The sequence below is a fragment of the Peromyscus eremicus genome, chromosome 6, assembly GCF_949786415.1.
Source record: "Peromyscus eremicus chromosome 6, PerEre_H2_v1, whole genome shotgun sequence".
NCBI lineage: Eukaryota > Metazoa > Chordata > Mammalia > Rodentia > Cricetidae > Peromyscus > Peromyscus eremicus.
In genome coordinates this window covers 103,011,321-103,020,069 of record NC_081421.1, presented here as the reverse complement: position 1 = coordinate 103,020,069, position 8,749 = coordinate 103,011,321, and the positions used below count along the sequence as shown (strand labels likewise).

At 37.0% G+C, this 8,749-nt stretch overlaps 1 long non-coding RNA gene across 4 annotated transcripts in view; it reads left to right on the top strand.

Moving 5' to 3' along the window:
- Positions 1 to 592: 592 nt before the first annotated feature.
- LOC131913566 (uncharacterized) overlaps positions 593 to 8,749 on the top strand; it is a 34,469-nt gene continuing 26,312 nt past the window's right edge. For 2 of the 4 annotated variants that reach the window (XR_009379919.1, XR_009379918.1), the window contains exons 1-3: positions 593 to 919; positions 1,009 to 2,791; positions 6,276 to 6,545. This is a non-coding gene — a long non-coding RNA (uncharacterized LOC131913566). The remainder of the gene's footprint in view (positions 920 to 1,008; positions 2,792 to 6,275; positions 6,546 to 8,749) is intronic. The other 2 variants (XR_009379920.1, XR_009379921.1) reach the window with 2 other exon arrangements.

Sequence of the window (8,749 nt, the reverse complement as noted above, 5' to 3'; positions counted from 1 at the left end):
CCTCTGTGTAGAACATAATCACATGAAGCTTGACATACCTAAATCTTAATGTGTTTTGATACATGGTGTTATGATGAATAAGAATTGCTGGGGGGTGAACATGAAAGAGTCAAGGTCTTGTCAAAACTATGCACACTGCAGCTGGACATGTAGCTTTATGGTACAACACTTGTTTAACACACACAAGACCCTGGGTTAAATTCCCAGCACTGCCCAAAAAAAACAAAGGAGGTGAGGAGGACTAGGAGGAGGTAGAAGTGGTAGAGGAGTTATTTTTGACTTTCCACTGGTTTATTGAAGGGGGCTTCTAATTGACTGATGGAGCTGGGACTTTCAGTCAAGGCTGTGTTTTTAATATTAGATTGTCTTTGAATGCCTGAACACTTGCTATGTTCTTTAGGTGATTATAGAGAAAACATTTTTTAGTAATGATACTACATAATAACTCCTAAAGATAACCCAAAGCCCACAAGCACATTAAATAAGTAAAGGAATAGACTAGCCACCTTTCACCTAAGGCTCCTGGAGGGCACCATGAAACAGAATGCTTAGAACAGCTTCAGGACACATTATGACAAGGAGTGAGGGAAACAGAATGCTCAGGTCAACAATGGGAAGAACAGCACCGCCAAGCGGGAATGTGGATACTCATTAGCCGTTCCTGGCAAGCCCTTCTGACCATGACTTTATGGTACCCACTGGGGAGGAGTGTGAAATGTCCAAAAATGTTCCCATCGTAGTCTATGCCCAGAATATGGCTATTTTTAAAAGGAGGAACCCATCCAGTATGGTTCTATATTCCATTAGACACACACATTCCCAGGATGAAGGAGTGAATATCACACCCAAAGCCAGATGGAGTTGTGCCTCCCTGTGCTCAGAACAAACAACCAATCAATAAAAAAGAGAATACAGCAAGGTAAGTGATTCAACCTTGCTACCAAAAAGGCCATGAAAGGACACATCAGCATTATCTAACATGGAAAACTGAATGAACTTTCTCCACAGGTGTTTCATATTAACTTGGCAGGAACAGAATGGATGCTTCCTGTCAGAACTCAAGGGTCCCCTGCAAAGTGTTGAACTATATCTCAGGGGCAAACGAACAAGCTGGCAGGGCCCTACCATGGCTTGCGTCTAGTAAGTCTGTTTAGTTGGTGTCTGAAGGTTGAGTGCCCTTGATTGAAAGTCCAAGGACAGTGACCTGACATTGAGTGGCACCCCAGGGCTGGGGGGGGGTGTGGGGGGAGCAGACAATGTGCATTCTTTCCTGACTACCAACTGGAAGAGTAAGACAGCCTGTTCGGGTGAAAGCCTGGAATAGTTGATACTTCTTTGATTCGCTTTGCCAGTGACTACAGAGAATGGTGACACATTGTGATTAGGAACGGGGTTCGGAAAATTTCTTATTTTAAACTGAAGAATGGAAATCAGAAAGGGAAAGTTGGCTGGGCTATCCACCCCAGATCCTGAGGCTCTTGTGGGTTGTTTTTTGCCAACAGCATAAACAGAACTTAATTACAAGGCAAACAGTTTCCATTGCTTGTGTTACAACGTGCACACACAAGCAGTCTAGAAAATGCCTTTTAAAACCTTAATTAATTAACTAATTTTATCAATAATCTTAGGTTTATAATTCTGTGCTGACCCCAAGGTAGGCACGAAAGAAGCAACTTGATTGAACAAGGAATAAAGTCTTAGATTCCACCACCTCTAAAAATTCCTTACAAGTGATTTCAAGTGACTTCTATCTCCATTTTTCTCTTTTGTCTGCTTCCCAATTTCCATAGGAAAAAATGCCAGCCAATAAAATAAGTGAAGGAAATGTAAAATTTCACAATACTTTGTCCTTTACCTTTAAAAGTCTGTATTTATTTATGTGTGTGTATGTGTGTGCACACTTGCCCACCATGCACGTGCAGGTCAGAGGACAACTTTTGGGAGTTGGTTTTCTCCTTCTATAATGTAGGTTCCTGCATTTGAACTGAGTCATCAGGCTTGGCTGCCAGTGTCTTTACGTGCTGAACCATCTCAATGCCTTCCTTCTGTTTTGTTTTTTCAAAAAAGTTCATTGCTGTGATCGTTCTATTAAAATTCACAACTGATGTCTCCTGTGTCAAAAAAGGAATTGTGTACTGCAAAATTCATGCTTCTACTGAAAGATAATGTATGCATAGAATAAAATATTATAAATTAAGTAATTTATTAACACAGATACACACACACACACTCAGAGAGAGAGAGAGAGAGAGATGAAGAAAAGTTGTCAGAAATTAAAAACTGATTCTGATCTGTATGTGTTTTCTTTTATTTCAGGTTTGGTTTGGTTTGATTTGGTTTAGTTTGCTTGACATTGTCTTACACATTGATATATCTATATTATATATTTATTTATATAGAAGATATATGAGATATAAATATAATATATATTATTAGCTCTTATCAGCACTATACCAAAAAATTGTCCTTTGTATAAGTTTGGATTATTTAAGTCAACCCTTAATTTAAATTATACTTGAAACCTACAAACATTAATAATGTATGAATTTTTTTCTAAGAACAAATATTGTTGAATAGTCTAGAGAGCACTCCATCAAAGAATCTTATAGGGTCCCTATTAATTGTTATCTGTAAGGAACTTTTGGTATTATAGGCCTCCAATGGCTTCATGCTCAAATTATCTAGCACGTTTTCCTCTTTTTCATGGCACACTGTTTTTATGTGGGAAGTTGTTTTTCCTCTCTGAATAGACACAACTTGATCTACTGCTTTCTCCTGGGACATTTTTAAGGTAAGTTTCCTCTTAAATCATCATACAGATAAGAATGCAAGGGACAAAAAACTGAAATCGTGTTGCTCAAAATGTTGAATTCTAAGTAGACGGACTCAAAGGCAAAGTAAATAGTGTTATTTCCTCACAGGAAGGGATAGTTTTCATGATGCTGTTCCACTTAAGAACATAGCTTCTCCCTGTGTGTTTATCCAACATCTCTCCTCAGGCTATGCCTTGGATACTACGGCCAGATGAGAGTCATTGTTGTCACTGGACAGTGTACACATGCTTTTCTGTCCGTTGATTCAATCATGAATTCAGCTTTGCGGCTTTATCATGTAACTTTTCTTTTTCTCCCTTCTCCCCATGAGAGAATCATCACTGTAATGAGGGTAATACCTGTCCTTCTGATGGGGTTAATGCTCGCAAAACATACTGTACATGAGTTTTTAATTCATGAAAACAGAATCGCTATATGCATATAGAGTATATTTTCTGAATTTCACATTATTTTTACCAAGAACCTTTTTAATATATCTTTGGCTCTTTCACAATAGTTACAGCAAGTGTTTACAGCCTTCTGTCTCTTGGGATAAAATCCCAGAGTACCCTCAATTCCTGCCTTCTTCGTAATATTGAAATCAATATCTTCATGAACTTAAGTTTGCTGAACTATGTCCTGGGATGTAGGAAATGAATGAATTTTCACTTGACAAGGCAGGAAAATAATACAACAAATGAGTGTTTACTCTGTGCTACACTGTTCCAAGTGCTGTAAACAGCAACAAATAAAATTAAATCTTTGTCCTCATGAAGTTCACAGTCTTGGCAACAAAATATATAAAGAAACATGTAAATGGAGACTGGGAGTTGAAAGTAGGATATAAAATCCAACATTCATAATAGAAGTATGGACAAAAGTCATCGTTGAGACAGAGCCTAGAAACATATAATGCCCCCCGGTCACCATGTATGTGAAAGGTGTGGTCTAAGAACTGATTTCGGAGGCCCTTTAGTATTTATAGGTTAAATATCTTCAAAGGAACCAACAAAAGAACCCAAAAATAAACTACAGGTGAGAAATGACAGAAACCCAAACAAACTGACACCCAAGGGGGAACTGCTCATTGATCAAATGAGATAAGACAGAGACTAATTTTGAGTTAAAAAAAATATGGAGGTCATTGTGGTTCTGGAACAAAATGTTAATTTGACACAACTGTACCCAAACAAAGAGAGAGTTAAGGAAAAGTCCAGGAAATAGCCTTCTTTTCAACACCATTTGCTATGAAGTGGAAATGACATTTGGGACCATGGCTGAAGAGTGAGCTCTGGGGCAAAGACAATTCTGTATAAGATGTAAGACATTACAACACACCCTCAAGTTGCTGGGAATGGGCCAAACCAGTAGAGAGACTGAAACTATGGTTCAAAAGAGAAGAATTTCTGAAGCATTATCCTTGAGCAGGTGAGAGGGGGGAAGATATAAAATATAAAAAGATACCCATGGTACAAGAACAGACAACCCATCCCTAGTGACAGAACGGAGTGGTTCATTTTGGGGTGCAGACGTAGGTGGAGGAGGGAAAGGGGCAAAGTCGGCAGATGTGGCAATAGAAGAGTGTGGAGCTTTTCTTCTCCTTTTGTTTTATTTTCTCCGTCCGTCCGTCAGCCTCTATTCAGCCTCCTCTACCAGACTCTTTCCTCTTTCCACCAACTTCAACCAGCTTTTTATGCTTCCTGCACGGTATATTTTCATGACTCTATGCCTTCCAGTTTTCCCTTCCTTGCCTAATCTTGTCAGCTGGCAAACTTGCAGTTACTTTTATTATAAATTAATTAAAAATTAAAAATAATTAAATTTCTCTGACTCATCCAATAGCGTTGTCACATTACAAAAAGAATTATCTTAATGTATTACAAGACTGTCCATTAGGCTGTGTCCAAAAGGTTATACTGTCTTCTACACATTCCAAATACTCCAATAACCACAAGGAGCTGTTTTGTGTTTATGGGAAATAGCCTTACACCAAGGAGCATGCTCACCTGAAGATTACATTCTAGTACCTTTCCTATACTTTAATACAATGCCCTTACACTTTGATAATATGTCAATTTGAGAACTGACCTTTAAAACTGGCTTCACTCATAATCTTGGTATCACCGCCATCTCCATGGCCAGGCTATAGCATAACATCATAGTCATGTGTTTCCCGTTTAGCTATACAACATAGTAAAAAAAAAAAAAAAAATGAACTCTGTAACTGGGTGCTCAATAGAATTTTGACTTTTGGAAATGTGGGTTTAGAGCCTAAAATCCTAATCCTAAAGTCTCATATTGTGAGTTGTCTCTATCTCAGGTTACCTCATTTATAAATCTGCCTTTAAATCCACAGTGGAAACTATGAGAGAGTATGCATTTCTTTGAACTAGACTAAAGGGACACTAGCCACTCTAGGCTGGGTTTTTCGTTTTGTTTTTTGTTTTTTGTTTTTTTTTTATCTGCAGTGATTTGGATACATGGAACAAGTTGCTCATATTTAAATTTGCTATCTTTGCAGCACTACTTACACACCGGCAGCTATCAACACTCAAAGCATAGTTGTGAAATCTGAAGGAAAACTTGCATATGATTATTTCCCATTCCTTATAAACAATTTTTTTAACAGACACAAGAAGGAAAATCTTACACCCTGCTCAAAATTACTGAAATCACTAACACTGCCTCATTTTTGGAATGAAATCCAAGATATGAGCTTGTTTTCCAGTACCTGACATGGTTTTAAGAAATTAATGGAACCATCTTCAAGTTGGTTTATGTAACCCAAACTGTTGGCTTCACAAATGGCCCCAATTTATCCTCTGGGGTGGTGAGCACTGAGAGCTGATAAGTGTGAAGCAGGATTAGGCTTATCATAGTACCTTTTCAGTATCAAATGGCATTTTCAAGAATTATTCTAAACAAATCCCTTGTTCTTTTCATCACTTTAGTGGTTTCATTGTAAGCAAATTTAACATATTAGGTTATTGACTTCTTTATTATTATGTTACTTATTTATTCATCTATCTACCTATTGATTTAGTGTGTGTATTCTCTCTCTCTCTCTCTCTCTCTCTCTCTCTCTCTCTCTCTCTCTCTCTCTCTCTCTCTCTGTGTGTGTGTGTGTGTGTGTGTGTGTGTGTGTGTGTGTGTGTGTAAAACAACTTGCAGGAGCTAGTTTTTTCCTTCTATGTGTGCATCCCAGGGATCAGTCTTTGCCACAAGTGCCTTTACCCACTGAGCCATCTTGCTGGCTCCTTGACTCATTTCTTGAAAGAAAGAAAGAAAGAAAGAAAGAAAGAAAGAAAGAAAGAAAGAAAGAAAGAAAGAAAGAAAGAAAGAAAGAAAGAAAGAAGAAAGAAAGAAAGAGAAAGAGAAAGAAGGAAAAAATCAGCATTAGACATTCTCAGATGTTTTGATCGTGAAAAGAACCACTGACTTCTGTCACCTTTCCTTTATCAGGAATAATTTTAATAAAGGGAAGATCCACAGTGATGCTTCACCTAGAAGAGTGGAGATCAGAACTCCACCTAATGCACTTCTTTCTCACCCACTGAAATCATCCATCATCAGTCTTGCCCAATTGTAAGTCCTTGTGAGTTTTCCATCTTCGAGTATTAGGTAAAAGCATGGAGGAGCCCAACAGTGAGTGACTACATGGAGAAGAAAGAGGATGAAAGCCTTCCTTTCCATCCCAACTTCCCATCGTGCCACAAATGTACACATGACCAGGTAGTTAATGTGACACCAGCCACACCTTGACTTTGCCTCCTTATAGCAGCTTATTTGGAAAGAAGAAAACAAACCTCAGCCTCCATATTACTAAGCAGAATAGGTAACATTTGGTTAAACAATAGCTTTTGTACTTCCAAACCTATTGACTGGCAGTTAGTTTATACAGTTTAAAACCAAAGAACATAAAAAACAAATAGTTTATCAAAATGATAAACTATCTGTAGTTTTGACTGAATTGTTTATACGCCAAAGTGATTTTTCAAAGGCTTTCACAAACTACTTTTATTAAAACAATATAGGATATATTTAGCCAATGTTAGATTGACTCGGGAACCATAATTCATTGCCAAAGGGTGTGTATGAGGTTGTTGCTTTGGTCCAAAACTTTTATTCTGAACAACTTATACATAGAACAATTATGATATGTGATCCACATCTTAAACACTTGAAAGTTGTTCCTCCAAGTCACTAATCCTCAAGTCTTTCTTCACTTGAGCTATTTAAAAATATTTTATGAAAATATAAAATATAAGAGAAATGCCCTGGATGAATTGTGGGAGCACACAGACTAAAAAGCAGCATTTTCCCACAAAGGGAATGACTGTTACCCTGATGCCTAACACCATGGATCAATTATGCCTGCCTTTGTAACTTAGGAACATTTTTATATGTAAATAAAATTAAGTATCATCATTTACTATAGTTGAAACTGAACCAAGTTTTACCTGAATAGGACTACATTGGACATAGTACAATTTTCTTGGTTTTGAGCCAGGTCTCACTATGTAGCCCAGGATAGCCAACTCACTCACTCTGCTTCTGCCTCAGTTATTACAATGCTGTCATTAGAGGCCTGAACTAAAACCTGGCTCATTTTTGTTTTAAAGACTAAAACAAAGGGAAAGTAAATAAATTAGTGTCTTTACTTACTCAGGCAATGTTGAATCCCACTAGAAGTATGCATCCTTTACAAAAGTTCCCTCATATAATTTTCTTCACTAATAGAAACACAAGTAGCTGAGCCACACATGAGAGCACACAGCTGCAATACGTATGTTTAATTAAAGTAATAAAACCATGAGTTCACATTGTATGTCATCAAATGAAACTGAAGTTCACCACAGCTTATTTATGTTTGTTATAAAACATTTCTCATATGAGTTCATTGATTGAAAACACCATTTCTTTGTCCGGCCTGAAGGCCGTATTCCCATTATGTTGTGTGTGTCATACTGGGAGAAACAAGAATAGAATTCACAAAAACTACATTTGGCACTATGTGCTTCTCCATCCAGTATACTGGTTGCAAATTAGATGTGGCAAGACACTACAATTGACACCCCATAATAGTTGATAAACAGCATTATCTCCTGACACTAACCGTAGAGTGGCTTAAAAGCAGGAAGCAGGGTATATAAAGTGGAACAATTACTACTAAATACTAATTCACTGTTGTTCATGCAAGTAATACTGTGTTGTTTTGAAGAGCTACCTGCAATAATTTTACTTAAAGCTAAAATAAAGTCTATGAAATGAAGTTTTAAATTCTAAACTCAACCCCATTTAGAATTCTCATTAAAGTCCACTGGGGATGAAAATATGCATTTTTTTTCTTTCTTCAGTTTACTAAATTAGAAAAGTTTGAACTCTAGGCAATTTCAGAATTGGAAAAGCCTAATGCTAACATTTCTAGAACCTGTCATCAACAATTGAGAAGAAAAATAAAACCAGAAACTTCATTGATTGAACAATAGCTATGTATATTTCTATAAAACCATTCTAAACAATCTCACATGATTGGAAGATGTCCTATATAAATAAATACTTTCTGAAAAAATTAAACATATTCCATTGCAATAGCTGGCAGTACAGTTTGTCATGTAGTGGTTTTAAATTAAATTCAAAGTTATTCCTCACTGTCCTAGGGTCTTCATTGTTTAAAATTAGTAACCACTTCAAGAGAAAGTAAATACTGGCCAGGATGTTCACCCTAACTCTCATTCTTTGGCTGGCGTTCAAATATTTTCCAGTTTTACTGCTTACATTGCCAAAAACAGATCTGATTATCATGGTTTGCAGAGGTATTTCTCCATGTCAGTGATCTAGCATCCTGTATATCTGCCTTAAATTAATGGCAATTTTACTTCATTGAACAATGTTATAAACCATGTGTAAATTTTACTTCTCATTGACTAAATTAT